This window comes from Strix aluco, chromosome 3 (assembly GCF_031877795.1).
Source record: "Strix aluco isolate bStrAlu1 chromosome 3, bStrAlu1.hap1, whole genome shotgun sequence".
In the NCBI taxonomy this organism is placed as follows: domain Eukaryota; kingdom Metazoa; phylum Chordata; class Aves; order Strigiformes; family Strigidae; genus Strix; species Strix aluco.
The window spans coordinates 3,306,418-3,321,387 of NC_133933.1; the positions used below are offsets into that span (position 1 = coordinate 3,306,418).

At 41.3% G+C, this 14,970-nt stretch overlaps 1 long non-coding RNA gene across 1 annotated transcript in view; it reads left to right on the forward strand.

The window, feature by feature from the left end:
* The first annotated feature begins 982 nt into the window (after positions 1-982).
* The window catches only part of LOC141920445 (uncharacterized), a 168,675-nt gene continuing 154,687 nt past the window's right edge, over positions 983-14,970 (forward strand). The window contains exon 1 of the long non-coding RNA XR_012622343.1: positions 983-1,225. This is a non-coding gene — a long non-coding RNA (uncharacterized LOC141920445). The remainder of the gene's footprint in view (positions 1,226-14,970) is intronic.

Sequence of the window (14,970 nt, forward strand, 5' to 3'; positions counted from 1 at the left end):
ACTTTCATTAGAACAAAGCAGATATAAAGTTGCTGAACCTCAGACAAAAATCACAGGGTATTTGCTCCCTTTATCACTGTCCTGGACTCAGTTGCTGAGCTGCTCTGGCCACACTCATCTCTTCAGACTGCCTGTGCATGCACCAAGATTGTGTAACTATCAGACATCCTTTGAGACAGGAACTTGAGAGCTCATACCTTTCAGGGCTGTCAGTCACCCGAGGGCACAGGTAGGCCTTTAATTGCCCCAGCCAGGCTCACCTGGGATCAGTTATAGTTAAGCTCAGGCTACAAGTTCAGTCATTGTTTGAATGAGGTTGTGAGAGTATTTATGGGGTTGTTCTCTGGTCCTGGCTTATCCCTCTGTATAGGGCAGTGCTGCCTTTACTGCTCCTTAGCAGTTCCTTAACTCAATGGCTTTTAGATCTTCATAGGACAGTTTGGTAAGTGACCTCTTTGGTTTTCTTTTTTTTTTTTTTTAGAAATACAGATATGTATGTAGGTGAGCAAGTAACTTTTAATGGAAAAGGCCATCGGGCAATATGAAATTCAGGTCTGAGTTACTTTTGATAGTTGGAAAAGCAATGAGAAAACCTTAAAAGATTGTTCTTGGGCCCGAATATTCTGGTGTGTGCTCTTCTTGGTTACGTGAGCTTGTTTTGCCTTATCTACATGGCTAGGAAACAAAGCTAAGAAGCTTCTGGTGCTCCGTTCAGCCTAAACATAGACATGATGCAGAGGTTCAGGAAAGCTTGTAAACATCCAAGTCTGCTGCTGCTCAGCTCAGAAACAAATCCTTGTGTTTTGTTGTTCAAGCAACTACAGCATCTCTCCTGCAGGCTCTTGATTACATCGGGCAAAAAAGATGCTCAGTAAACAATAGATATAAGCAAAGGCAGCTGCAAGGCCAGAAGTATTAATAAGTGTTGACTTTTGTCTCTAGGTCGGTCCAAGTCTTCTAAGTGCAAGCACTATTTTTTTTTTTCCCCCCCAGTTGCCTGTGAACAACTATCTTGAAGGAAGAGAGTGTAGAGTTTGATGTCAGCCTTGTTCTGCTGTGCCAGGAGGGCTATGGCACCCGTTCCTTCTGAGCTGCTCTGGGACTGCTGGAGAAAACTCTCTGATACCCATCTGCCAGATCCCTTTGAGAGGGAAATGCACTCGCTGTATGCTGTGGGAGCTGGATGAAGAGGAAGAGATCTGGAAAAAAGCCAGAAGAAGTTTGGGTAAGTTCTCTTGGAATCTAGCATAAACCGTTACGAGGTGTAGGTGTCAGGAAATGCGTGGATTTTCAGTCAGTGTTGAACTGTACCCACAGCATTAAAGGCAGTGATGGTTTACTTCTGAAGAGTTGCAAAGTTAAGGCATGTTTTGGAGGCAGCATGCTCATTTTCAGGAGCCTTGTGGGGAAGTCGAGGAAATCTAATTTGGAGACCTGTAATTCTCTCATCCTTTGAGATGGCGAGTGGGGAAAACTGAAATTGAGCAACAACTTTTCTCTGCTGGAGTTCCCATGGAGAAGGACAGGAAACCTCCATTTGCACCTTCTTAATCAGTTTATATGCTAAAACCTTCCTCTAGGCAAGAATGAGGCTTATTGGATATGGGTAACACATGGCTTCACGCTTGGAGTTAGTCAGATAAGACTCAGCGTGATCTGTTTAGAGTTTAATTCCTTTTCCTATAGGGTCTACTAAATGCCCATAGCTAAGAGTCTCTTAATAGGCAAATGTATATTTTGAGAGCATGGGAATATAACATGACAAAGAATAATAAATATTCCAATTTTTGTAAAGGATGTATTTCTTTTTCCAGTACTCTTCTTATACTTGTCTGTATGTTTTTTAGGCCCGTGTTTTAAATTAGCACCAAGTGGGCATGTAAGACTGGCTCTATTGTTTCTTGTGTTTATGCTCCTATTAACAAACACAAGTTGTGGAGTAAGTGTGTTCTCTTTTCTTGGGCGGGTGTCTCTGTATATTAACTATGATCTTACCTTAACTATGAGGGAAAAATTTGCTCAGTATGAAACTTCAAGTACTGTTGGGGTCACTTCAGTTCATGGATGCATCAGTTCTCCAAATTTGCATTCCTCTCCAAACTGTCTTACTTAGATTCTCTTCACATCCTCCATGTACTACTAGACGTAATACTTCTTCCTTCCCCATAAGCAGACTTTCCCACTTGGGGTGTGTTGGGCTGTGTCAAAAGCGGATCCAGAACAGAACCACAGGGGGGTGGGGGACAGTATCAACTTGTTGCAAGTGCTGCATTTCCCCCAAGTCTCTTCAGACGCTTACTCACTTCAGCTTTTTCAAGTAACTGCTCATGAGAGTGTAGCCTTTGTGGTGAAAGTTACATAAAGACATTTGTAAAGTATTTACAGATGCCCTTGTAAGAAACTGGTACCTTTGAATTTACTAAAGCCTTGAAGGTAAGAAGCTATTGTCACTGTGCTGAGTGTTTTGGCTCAGATTCCAAGTGAATACCCTGATGAAGGTGAGAAAAGAATGTCAGTGTCATGCCCCCGTGTCCTATAGCTGGTCATTGGAGACCTGTTTTTCATGCAATGGCATCAAAGCCAAAGAGCAGAGATGTAGAAGTGGTGCGCTCTCACCCCATGGAGAACTTGTGTTATTTTGTGACGTGACTTCTGAAGTCTGCCTTTGAGACACCCTAGGCAGGCTGATGATGTTTGTTGTGCTGAAGAAAAATATTTTTCATTTTCTCTAGGTGAAGTAATGTATGTATCTCTGGTATCCTCTCCCATTACTGACAAAAAAAAAAAAAATCAGTGCAAACCCTGGAATGAGTACTAAGCAATATTGATAAAGCTATTGAGAAAAGCTGATCTTTACCACAGTGGATCTGTAGGCCTCCGTGTTTAAAATCTACTCTCTAATAAATGGCCAAGATGAGAGGTGGTAATACTTTATCCTTTGGTATTCCTTGGCTATACTACTGGTTGATGAAACCAGTATCTGGTCTAAGTGTCTGAAACATTGGTCTAAATTCAGCTCCAAATTTAAGTCTTGTAGGTGGTACTTGGATTAAAAGGAACAGTAAGTAAATGCCCCAATTTTACCCTTGGTTTAGGAGGGTTCAGGCTTCTATTGCAGATCTGACCTGGGGCCTGTGGTTGATGTGACAGGGTTTCCCTTGGTGCAGAGCAGACAGCAATGATCCGTAATGAGTCAAGCTTGCAAAAAGTGTATCTACCCTCTGGGCACAGGTGCTTCTGAAGGATTTTGAAGGTTGACCCTCTGTCTCTGGCTGTCTCATGCTTGAAAAGCAACTCATGATGAAACACTGACATGTCTAGTGGAAAGTCTGAGTCATTTAACAGAAACCCCTTCGATATGAGGAATGGAGAAGGGTGAGTGGGAGGGGTCTTAACGTGGAACAGACCAAGGACAATGATGCCCGAAATGGACCGTAACAATGTGTATGTACCCAGACAGCTGATTTAATGACTCAGACCTCTGTCATGCTGCTTTCAGCTGAAGCAGTGGACCTCTGCAAAGCTTTAGTTACAAGCAGCACTGCTTTTTCATGACTGAGGATGAACTCATCCTACCATTCAGCCTTCCTTCAGTCCAGGGATTGCAACACAGAGCAAAAAATGGTGGTTTGGACTGTCTTTCAGGCTTTTAAAAAAAGTTAGTGGCTTGGTTGTCAAATGTGCTAAATGGTATAAGACTTTCAGAAATTCTTGGTGTTACCTTCTCTGTGGCCCTGTCAAATCAGGGCTACAAGGAAGGTGGTACCGAGTGAATGTTGGCCAATCTTGAAAATTCTGCCCTTAAATACGTATCTGCGTGGTTAATTAAAAATACCTTTTACTTCTCCACCCTTAGAGTCTGAACACCTGCTGTGGAGCTGTAAAAGTTATGAGTTAGAAGTTATGATGCCTGACTGTGTACAGAAAAGTTACAGGCTACAAGATACAGCATTATATAAAATGTTGGCCTGTGGATTTAGTCTGTGCTCCTATTGTGTTTTGTTTCTTGTAGATCCCGAGTCAAATTTTAACGTGTTCATGACAGTTTTGCAGATGTGAGAAAAGAAGTAGCAGTTCTCATTCTGCACGTAGGGAATATGAGGACTGGAGTGGCTACAGGTCTGTGCAAAGTTACACACCTGTCAGGATGGAACTAAGGCTAAAATCCTGACATCAGGTCTGGAGCTTTAGCTGAAAGGCCATGCATGTTGTATTACTTGTATGTAAGAGTAATACTTGAACATCTTTTGCTTGTAACAGCCTTTTGGTAATAGGATGAGTTGTTCACAATAAAAAGCGGCTGTATCCTACAGAACTGTATGTGGGTTTGGTTCACGCATGCTGATGTGGAGTCTGCTGCTTACCAAACAAATAACTGAACCTCTGTTCTTCATCCTGCAAATTTTGACAGTAGTGTTCCTTTATGTTTAAAAACTTATTCTGAGATCTCAGTAAAACTATACAGTATTATCCTGGGGGGTGCTGGACTGTGTCTGTTAACGTACTGCTTTGTCTGATGGGGATGTCTTGCAGTCGTACTCTTAGCTGTAGGAAGAGGTGAAGAAAAAGTCCCAAAGGCAAACATAGAATTTGGTACTATTCCTTCCAACACTGGAATGCAAAAGACTGGGTTCAAAATAATTGTTTGATTACATGCTCTTATTATAACTGTTTTCCTTAGGGTACTATTTCTCAGTTGGAGTGACATTCTGAGATATTATCTGAAGCTGGATTGGGGCTATTTGGATGGAAGCTTTTAAGATAAATACTCACCTTTGTTTGACCTCTTCAGTTTAAAATTGTTCATATTAATACTACCTGGAGTCATTCTTCACCCCTTTTTAGACATTTTAAATATTACAGCTGTACTTACAAGATCTAAATGAAACTGAATATTATATGTCTGTGCAGATTGACTAAAGAGTCTTTGGCCTCAGGGAGACTGGAGCTGCAATAGGGGAACCTCTCAGGGTAAAAGCAGCAAAAAAAAGAATGACTGGAGGTTGTGAAGTGGTTCAGTTGTAAACCAGGTTGTAGAGGCAGAGTTGTACAGGTGTTCCCCCCCCAAGTCCCGTTTGGGAGGTCTTGCAGAGCCCCCAGCTCTGGGCCAGCCTGGTAGAAGCCAAGGGCTACTGCCTCAGGGCAGGGTTTGGGCATCCAGCCCTGAGGCTCACAGAGGACTGGTGGTGTGATCTGTGCTGGCTTCCAGGGAGCTTCTGCCCTGCCACCTGCTTCTGCCTATTTCCTGGCCTTTGGGCCACAGCCCTGGAGAGAGTGGAGCTGCAACAACTCTGCCTCTGAGGGGGCCGCATAAACGTGCCCTCTTGGCTGGATTAGGCTTGTGGGCCTGCATGAGAAGATCTCAAGAGATACCGCTTGGTGTGGAATAGAAGGCTGCATCTCTCTGTGAAGCAATGCATTTAGCAGACTTTTTTTAAAATGATGCTTCTGCAAAAGTGGGTTGTGCAACTCTCCTAAATGAATAATTTCTGACAAAAGCAATGCGAATGTTGCGTTGCTAAACTTGGTTTACCCATCCAAATATGCATTTTTTTTTTTTTTTATGCTAGATGCAGAATTTTAAAAATAGAAGCTTTAAATAAGACTTTCCTCTCTATATATTCTGGCACCTAAATTGGTGTCAGCCTTTTCCAAAGGGCTGAGCAGCATCTGGAGTTCCCCACAAGGGTTGTGACTGACCAGTGCAAGCTGTAGCATAGTTAACAGCTTGAAAAATTGTGTTGCAGTTTCATGTGCCTAAGGGTAGGTTTTTTCCTTGGCGTTCCCCCTCCTGGCTGGATTACCAACTGTGATGATTTTATTGTTACCCTCATGTTAATTCATGTTTCTCAGAGCTTCACCTCTGAGAGCAAGGCTAGACAGTTGCTAGACAGAAAAGTGAAGAAAACTTGAAAATATGATTCAAGTGTGTTTCAAACTGAATAGCAAATATTGTACTGCTTATTTAAAAACTAATTTAAGGAAAAAAATCTCATCGGGGCCTGTCTCTTTAAAAACCTGCAAAGTTTTCAAGCCTTGAAGTACTGCTTTAAATATTTCTTTAAAAAGGAATCATCTTTAAAGATGACTAAAACAGTAGTTGTCATAGTAGTGGCATTACTTGCATCTCTTTTGTTTTTTCTGGCCCTGACCCAGTATTAGGGTTCTTGCCTGTACTTGCACTTGTGGTTGGACCAGTTATTATTTTATTCCCTGTGACAGAAGAAAACTCTTGATTCCTTTGTGGAAATTAAAGTATCTGACACTCACTTGATCTTACAAACTGAGAGCTATAATACAATGCTTAACTGCATTCTTCAAACTTGGCCCTTGTTTAGTTTTGCTTTGCAGTTAGAGCTGAACACTGATAAGAGAAACTCCCTAATAGCAAACTACTCTCTTGCACTGATACACATGTACACAAGTCTCATTTAATTGTTCGTGCCAGCCTGAGTTCAGCTTTTTTTCCCTCTCTACCTGTAACTGAATTGCATCCTGTCTCTCACTCATGCAGATTTTGCTGACTACCTGAAGAAATAAAAATATTGCAAGATGTGGTAACCAGAAATACTAAGGGAGACCCAAATGCCCCAGCTCAGTGGCTGGAAATAATAATTGGTCTTGTAGGCCTTCTCTGAAGCCCAGCTAATCCAGGCATAAAATGGCACTGACTTTTGTTGTACTACTGATAGGATACAACTAACTGTGGGTTGGTTGGAGTCACACATTCGTATCCTGAGGTTTTTACTTCTCTTCATTGATAGGCAGCTGTAATAATTTCCAGAGCAACTTAACAGCAACAGTAATAAATGACAACAATAAGGAATAGCAGTGGAGGAAAAAAAAATTGTGTGAGAAGCCTGAAAAGCTCTTCCATCAGGTGAGAAACTTTTGAAGCTGACAGGAGTACTGCCTGCCTCACTGGGCTGTGACCAGTAGATGCCACTGCAGCCTTTTTAACAGGGACCACCCCAACGTGGCTATAACTGAGTGGAATAACTGAATAGACTATTATAACTGAATAGAATAACTGCAGCATGGGAAGGGGACACCTGATGGCCTTCCCAGTCCTATTAGCTGATGATAGCATGTGCCCCGTCGCCTGATGCTAGGGGTGTGCAGGATAGACATGGGGTAAAACCACCTTATGTACACACCTGCATGATTAATTTTTAAGGCAGATGACACGCTTCCTATTTAGGACTCTGTGGAAAGCTTGCTTTTCCTGTCCGAGTTTCCTGCTTGCCCTTGCCTTATGATAGAAGTGAGATCCATGATGGTATCTCTGCATCAAGGAGTGCAATTTATACTTTTTTTCAGGTTTTGGGCCCAGCAAGCACTGAAGGTTTCTGCTATGATAGGTGTGCTTGGCATTGCGTTCAGGATTTGATAAACGCTGGCTGTTGCATGTTAATGGAAAACGGTGACTTGTATTGGGCTTTTTAAAGTATAAAGATGATATTTGAGAGAAAAAAAGATCTTCTTTATTAAATGTTATTCAATAAAGTTATAATCTTATCTATATACATTTCCTTTTTTATTTTTAAAGGAAAGCAAATAGTGAAAGCCATACAGCTGCTTCTGTAGTTCTAATTTTTGTGTATATCAATATATATTTTTAACCCACCTGGCTATGAAGTCTGTTTGGAATATCTATTTAAAAAATACTTCTTAAGCCAAAGTGTAGAACTTGTTGCTCGTACAAAATGTATCTCCATAAAAGGCCTTAAATTGCTAGGAGAAGTCTCTGCAGTGAGGGTATCTGGGATCAGAATCAGTGCAGCTGTACTGTACAGATGGCAGGAGAACTTCAGGATGCAGTGGTGTCAGGTCTATGTCATTCACGCTTTCGTGTGGAATTTATTAAGGGCAAAAAGAGTTGGCTGTTGTACCGATCTGTTTGGGGTATTACAAGCTTGCAGATGCTATTCCAGCCAATTTGCTTCAGATGGAAAACACCTCCTTCCTGTCACATCTTATCTCTACCAGGCAGGAGTGTGCAGGGGTTGTGTGGCTGCTTGTGGAAGAGCTCTGCTCTGAGCACCCGTAATGTGTTTGGGTAGACCTCAAGGAGCACACCATCACTGGATTCTCTCTTCCTAGCCTGAGTTCCTCTTAACACGAGCCCTTTTTCTAAAGGGTAAGTTGATGTATTCTGAATCTGTTCTGCGAAGTGCTTCAACAGGTGCTTAACTTCTGAATATGAGTGGTCCTGTTGAAGGTGTTCCTTTGTGCTTTGGCCTGATATGAGCTCTTTGCTGGACCTTCATGGATCGAACAAAGAGTGACTTTTACTGTGACTGACACTGGGAAGGTGGATTATTGTTTTGGCCAAAGAACACACAGTTCAAGCAGCGCAGATCCCTCATGATTTGATACAGATACATGCTCATCCTAACAATACACCCCCTTTTGAAGCAATTAGGCAAGCCCCCATTATCAAGCCTTGAAGATCTCAAGTCATGAGCTGCACCTTTCCCAAAATTAAATCCCACCCCAATATTTTGGCTTTAGCTCTGTCTGGTTTCATTGTTTTATTATTATTATTATTATATTATTTGGTTTCTAGTTGTCATTCTGAGCCCTTGTCATGCATCAGTCTTTACTGTACAACTGACAGGAAGGGAGATACACCTGGAAGTGGAAGGTGACATTCATGAGTAATTGCATGAATAGAAGAAAGAAATGATCTTAAAAATACAAAATGTCTGAAGAATTGGATTAGAAGTTGTGGGAGTCTTTCAAGGATTTGGTTAAACTGAATTGGAGTTAGGATCTTCTTTCCTCTAAAAGAAAGCCCATGAGTGGATTTAACAAAGGAAGAGTAAAGCAGTTTAAATGGAGCTTCTTTTCTTTATGGATGGATCTTGAAAAATCCTTTGTCTCTGTATGTGGGTTCTTCTAAACTGATTACGCTAATGTGGTTGTTTCTGTAATTTAATTATCTCTGCAATCAATGAGAACAAGTTAATTAAAAGTCTCTTCCTTTGTTAGTTGAGATGTATTAGTTTTTCCTACGCAGAACTTCATGGCTTTTGTCTGCTCCTGTTGTCATAGCCTGGTTTTGTTCAGCGCTGCTGTGCTTTCTATTGCATAACAACTTAATATAGCTGGCTTTATAGCTCTTCCTTTTTATAGGCTGGACAAAACCTCCTCCAGGGATTTACAAATGTAGGTCAGTAGTGTAAAAACATGAGTCCTACTCCTATATTAAAGTTTGCTCCTGAGTGGCCAATCAGTTTTGCTTCCAGTCCCTTCGGCAGGTTGTATTGCAGGCGCTTTGATGTTAGAAGGTGAAATGTGTGTGCAGGGAAATTGCTGGGCTTTCAAGTGTGGTCCTGGTAGCCTGGGTTTGGAAATCATGTTTTGTTTATAACCAGAAAGGTTTTTACTTTAGAAAGCTCTTGGGAGATGAGCTTAACCTTGGGCTACGGTAATGTCAGGACTGAACAGGGCTGGGCATAGTTTGTATTTAGATTGGCGACAGCCAATCCTTCAGAGCTGTGTGACTCAGTAGCTGACACACTTCCTTCTGGGTATGAATGCCACAACACGTTGGTAGGAGGTACTGCACTGCTCCATGAGTCATTAAATCCAAAGCACTGAATTTTTCCTGGTCATTAAAGATCTCTTGGCTCTCTCAGTAAGAGCATGGCTTTGCCTGGCTATTCTGACCAATTCCCGACTCCAGTAAGCTCCCTTCCCTGGCAGTCCTCTCCCTGGCAGTCCGGTTTCATCATTTGCTCTTTGCGTTCCAGCTAAAGTGCTGCAGATTCATGATGTTGGTATAGAATTGCTGGTCCTTCTTAATACTGGGGAGATCTGTGTATTTTTACAGCTCTGAAACTAGAAGGTTAAATAATCAGATAATGTAAACTGGATAATTTCTTTTGATTGTCAGCATACACAGGCCAGGGATCTTGTGCCTTCTGTGATTTTATCCTACCTTCTGAAGAAAAGTCCTTGGACTGAAATCCCCTGACCAGAAACTGGAGCTTTTCTTGTCTGCTTCAGGAGCAAGGAGGAGCTTCCCCTTCCCCACAGCAGGGCATGGAGGGGCTCTGAGCTTCACAGATTCCTGAGGACCTGCTGAATCTTGTGATAGCGGTAGATATGTTTGTCTCCTTGTGTCTCTCTTTCCCAGAGAGACCTCCTCTTTGCATCCCAGTGAATGACAGATGGTATCCTGCCATGAGAAAGGTGAAAAGTTTGTGTTGTAGCTGGTAGTCTAGCCACATGCCAAGGCTGCTGTGACTTGAGGATGTTTTAGCGGCTTTGTGCTAGAATGCTATCGATGCACAACTGCTTTAAGCTTGCCTAGAGGTGTTGGAGGTCAGTTTATGCTATGGAACAGCTATCTCTCCTTTCTGACCTACACAGACCAATGGGACTTTCCTAGTTTTAGAAATTACAGGTTCTGAACTGATGAGGATGGAAGAGGAAAACACAGAAATACGAAAAATGGACAGTCGCGCTCCCAGGACTCTCTAGATCTGCATCTGCTTACAACTTGAGGATTCGTGGTGGCTTTTGGAGATGTACTTTTCATCGAGATTAATGTTTAAAAGCTCCATGATTAACACAAAGTTTCTTACTCATTGCATATTATAACCTACTAGCTCTGACCCATGTTTGGTCTGGAATTGTTTTAGGAATATCCAAGTACGAAGGATGTCCTTTAGGCAGAAGTAGAGACTCCATTTCTAGATAAATATTCCATAGTCTTTGCAAATATCTTATTTTGATAATATGTTTGTTATGTTTAAGTTATTTTTCCAAGAGCCCTCATTTTGTGTCTATTGACATCTTAGCTTGTTGAGTGATGGCCCTTTTTGTCTAGTGTATCAGGTAGGGTTATTGGTCAAGTTTCCAGCCCAGAGATAAGCAGGAGCTTTTCTTTTAACTCTACTTTTCCAACTTTAGTTTCAAAACCAAAAACTTAGCCGCAAAGGAAGCGCCTACATGGAAAAAGTAAACTGTAGAGCTTTAGCCATCTTAATCCTTTCATAGAATTTCTCTGGAAATTAAGGTGACTGTCATTCCAGTGTTTGAAATCTTCTAGTATATTCTAATCATTCTTAACATGTCTTGATGTTATTCAGTAGCCATCTAGTATATATGTATTTAATCAGAGCTTTAAAGGCTCAGTTACATTTCTGGATGAGAGGTTAGCAGTTAATAAGTCTTTGACAGCGACAGGAGTCTTGTCTTAACCCCCTTACTAGTTCAATACCTGGAAAACTCCTCTAAGGTCTCAGATTCAGTATTGCTTTTAAGTGGATACTTGCAATAATATTTGTAGCTCACACAGTGATACCATGCTGTGCTTGTTCTGACCTCGCTTTAAGGACCTGATCCAAAACCAATTTTGAAATGAGTAGAAAGTCTTCCATTGATGTTGTGCTTTAGAACAGATCCTCGAAGAAACTGCAGAGGAAGCGATAACATAGTGGTGGGTCATGTGTCTTGTGTCTGCAGTACTGGGGAGCTGATGTCATGTTTATTAGAAGCCAAGATCAGAGTTCACAGGCTCAGGAAATGTCTGCAGAGTTTAGGAATGGTTTGTAACTTCTATCCCAATGACAGGTTTATTTGGCACTTTTTGATAAGTGGCCTGTTTGAAATTTCCTCTCCGAGTAAGCAATTTGTAATTCCCACTTGAAAGGGCTACTGTGGGGGATGGTGATGGGGCCATATTTGAAAACCATTTATGGTTACTAACATCCTGGCATCTGTCATCCAGGAGTCCTGTGCCTTTATTGTTCTGATCTGTCCAAAATGACTTCTTTATATAGAAACTGGGAGACTCTTTGTGTCCTGAGTGCAGATAAAAGTATTTATGGTCCCTTAAAACATATAAATAGAATTGGTGACTAAGCTAAAGGATCGTTAGAAATAGTTCCACTTTTTTTCCATGATTAAGTTTGCTGGCTTTGTTTTGATCACCTTGTCTCATACAGCTTTGTGGTGCAGTTTTCACTGTTCCTCGCCAAAATACCGTCATTGGGACACTTAAAAATCTGCGAATTCTGAGCCGCTGCACTGATTCACAGTCCTCTCATCCTGAGCCCGGCTTCTGTGTTCTTAAGCAACAATGTAGTCATTTTGCAGGTGTTGGAGGTTGCTTCCACTGACAACTTCTATTGGCTGCTGAAGAAAGTTAGAAAAGCTCTTGTCATAGGGGTGGTGTGGCTGCAGTACTCTAAGGATATCGAGGAGACAAAGTTTATTGGGAGAGGTAATGGCTTTTCTTAAACTGGCTTGTGTAGCTGGAAAGAGCAAACAGACTCAGCACCTCAAGAGATCTGACAAAGTGAATCTGAGCCATAAAGTATGTTTGGTCTTTCTAAATATGTCGGATAATTCTTGGTTACCTTCCTGAATTTCAACAGAATTTTCAAGCTCTGTGGATGGGAAAAGCATGTCATTATGTAATTTTAGCATTATGGTTAGATACTATAACTAGAACAATGCTTGTTTTTGATAATTGGCATTCATGAGCTTTTTTTCATGTACGGTTATGTGACTTCCCCTTTGAGGCATAGAAGGAGTATGAGAAACACCGAACAGCTGTCTGCCAAGAAGGAAAATGGAGAATTTCTCTTTGGCTGCTTTTTTTTTCTTCTGTTTCCAGAAGCAATCTGCTGCAGTAGACCTAAACTTGGGTTTCAGCTACACTGGTTTTTATTTTGAGAGTTGGAGCAGGTGTTTAGGGAAGTGTTACCCAAACACAGGGTCTTCAGAACTGGCACATAGGGATGTGGAGGAACCCAACAAAGCAGCTGTTGACTCCACTGTGTTTAAAGAGGATTAACAGGAGTTAGGTTGTTACTGGAGTTCCTGGGAGCACCTGGGTCAGGTGAGGGACTGTATGCCTTTTTTGGAACCTGAGTACTCTGAAAATTGAGTCTTTAGTATACGTGTAACACTTGTAAATAAATCCCAGACTCCCGTGTCATTTGTGTGCTCTTGAAAGTACCTCAGCTCCTTTTTGTGGTAAGGTCTAGTTGGACAATAATGTTTTCACTCTTTGGATACTTTCAAAATCTAAATAGATGAAAGAGACCTGATTTCCCTGAAGAGACACAGAGGACAAGCAGTAAGGTCGACAGGAGAATCTGGATTCCATTTTAGTGTTGCTGCCCTCTTTGCTGTGGCATGAAGTCACATAGGCTAATCTTGAATCATATTCGAATTTATTTCCTGTCATCAGAGGTTTATGCATTGAATATACCCTGACCTCTGTCCTCATCTGAGGTAAACCAGACAAGACAATCCAAATAGGACTTTTATCATAGTGTTGATTTTGTTCTATTCTTGGCTTCCTGTTCAGGCCATTAATGACGTATTCGTGATGACTTCCCCAGAATCACGGGGGAAGGTACTGCAATTCAGTGTTACAAGTTGAGTCTAGTTTCTGCCAGCAGAGGACATTGTTGTTCAATAAATTTCTCCAAGAGGCTGCCTTTTGGCATTTTCTGTGGATCTTTAGCCTGATGGTTTGTAGAGTTTTAGACAATTTGTTATGCTTAAGAAAAAGCCTATTTTTGTGGAAGAATGAAAGTTTCTGAGATTTTAAAAAACAAGTTGCAACTGAACTATCTCTCAGGTGCTAGAAGCAGAGTGCTTTTTTGCCATGTCAGTTTTCAGCCAGTAAAGCGCTGTTTATGGAAGTGCTGTTGATTGGCACCAGTACTGCAAAGACTCTGTGTCAGATAAGCTATCAGCAGGAGGAATTGAATTCTCTGGAAACATTATGCATCTATTATTAGTGAAACTTTCACCTGCATGTGAGGGATAAGCAGGTGTCATGGCAGAAGTTGAAATTAAGGAGGGATTTAAAGTTGATGGCTTGGAGAAAAGTGAATTTGTTATGTGTCTTGTGTGAGGGTACCTCTCAATGGCAGCAGTGGGCTAATCCTGCCACAGAAAGTTTGGGGGGTGGGGGGGTGGAAATTGTGTTTGTTCAGCCGTTCCCTGATACCTAGTACCTGGTGTGGAGGTGGGAACTGAGGAATAATTTAAAAAAATCAGCCTATGCTTTACAAAGGAATCTTTACCGGGCCAAGAAGATAAATGGGAGTCCCTGCAGACACAGAGCGGCCTTGAGTCATGTACACAACAGCGTAGGTGCTCTGAGGAGTTGATGAACCTGGAAAATCGTCCTTGTTTATGTAATTAGCTGTACCCTGAACTGAGAGCATATATCCAATCAAGTGTCTTCTGTAAGAGGCGGGTCATGTAGTTTAGAGGACTCTTGAAGCCAATCCAAAAAATCCCACCCCCCTCTGGGGTAAATATAGAGATTTAGATTTTTTTTTTTATTTAGATTTCCTCAATTTTATTAAATTATTTGCTAAATAAAAGTAATGTGAAAGCTAAATACTTGATGCTTTAAAAATATTTCAGTGGTCACTATAGTAGAACAATCCTAAGTTAAGATGGGAGGAGAAGTTTTAAGCTGACTTCAGTTGAAATGTTTTTTTGACTTCTAAGACTGTTGGGCCAACAGGAAGGATTCAACTTTTCGATACTGAGCTAATGAACGTATCCTTTGTCCTGCTTCTCCTTCAGCACTTCTAATGCCTACCATTGTCCATGACTTTATTTCTAAGAAGAACTTGAATGAAAATGCCCTAATGCTACTGCAAACCCGAACTGTGGCCTCCTATCTCAAGCATGAAAACAGAGCAATACCCTTCCCTTCTCTTGTGCATTTGGAAAGCTGTTCTGCCTCAACACTGTTAAAAAGGATCAGAGCAGGACTGGGATGTGTTTGACAGGCCTTGCTCTATCAGCTTCAGTTGCACCATATTTATATTAGCTGAGGATGTGGCTTTGGGTTTTGATTTCAGTTGCTGGTTAAGTCAGGAAACGTAAGTTTCTCAGCTGTGATGACATTTTTTTTTTTATTTGCATGGAATCTGCTTTTAAATAAAAAGTATAACTGAATGAATGTTGCTCTTCTGA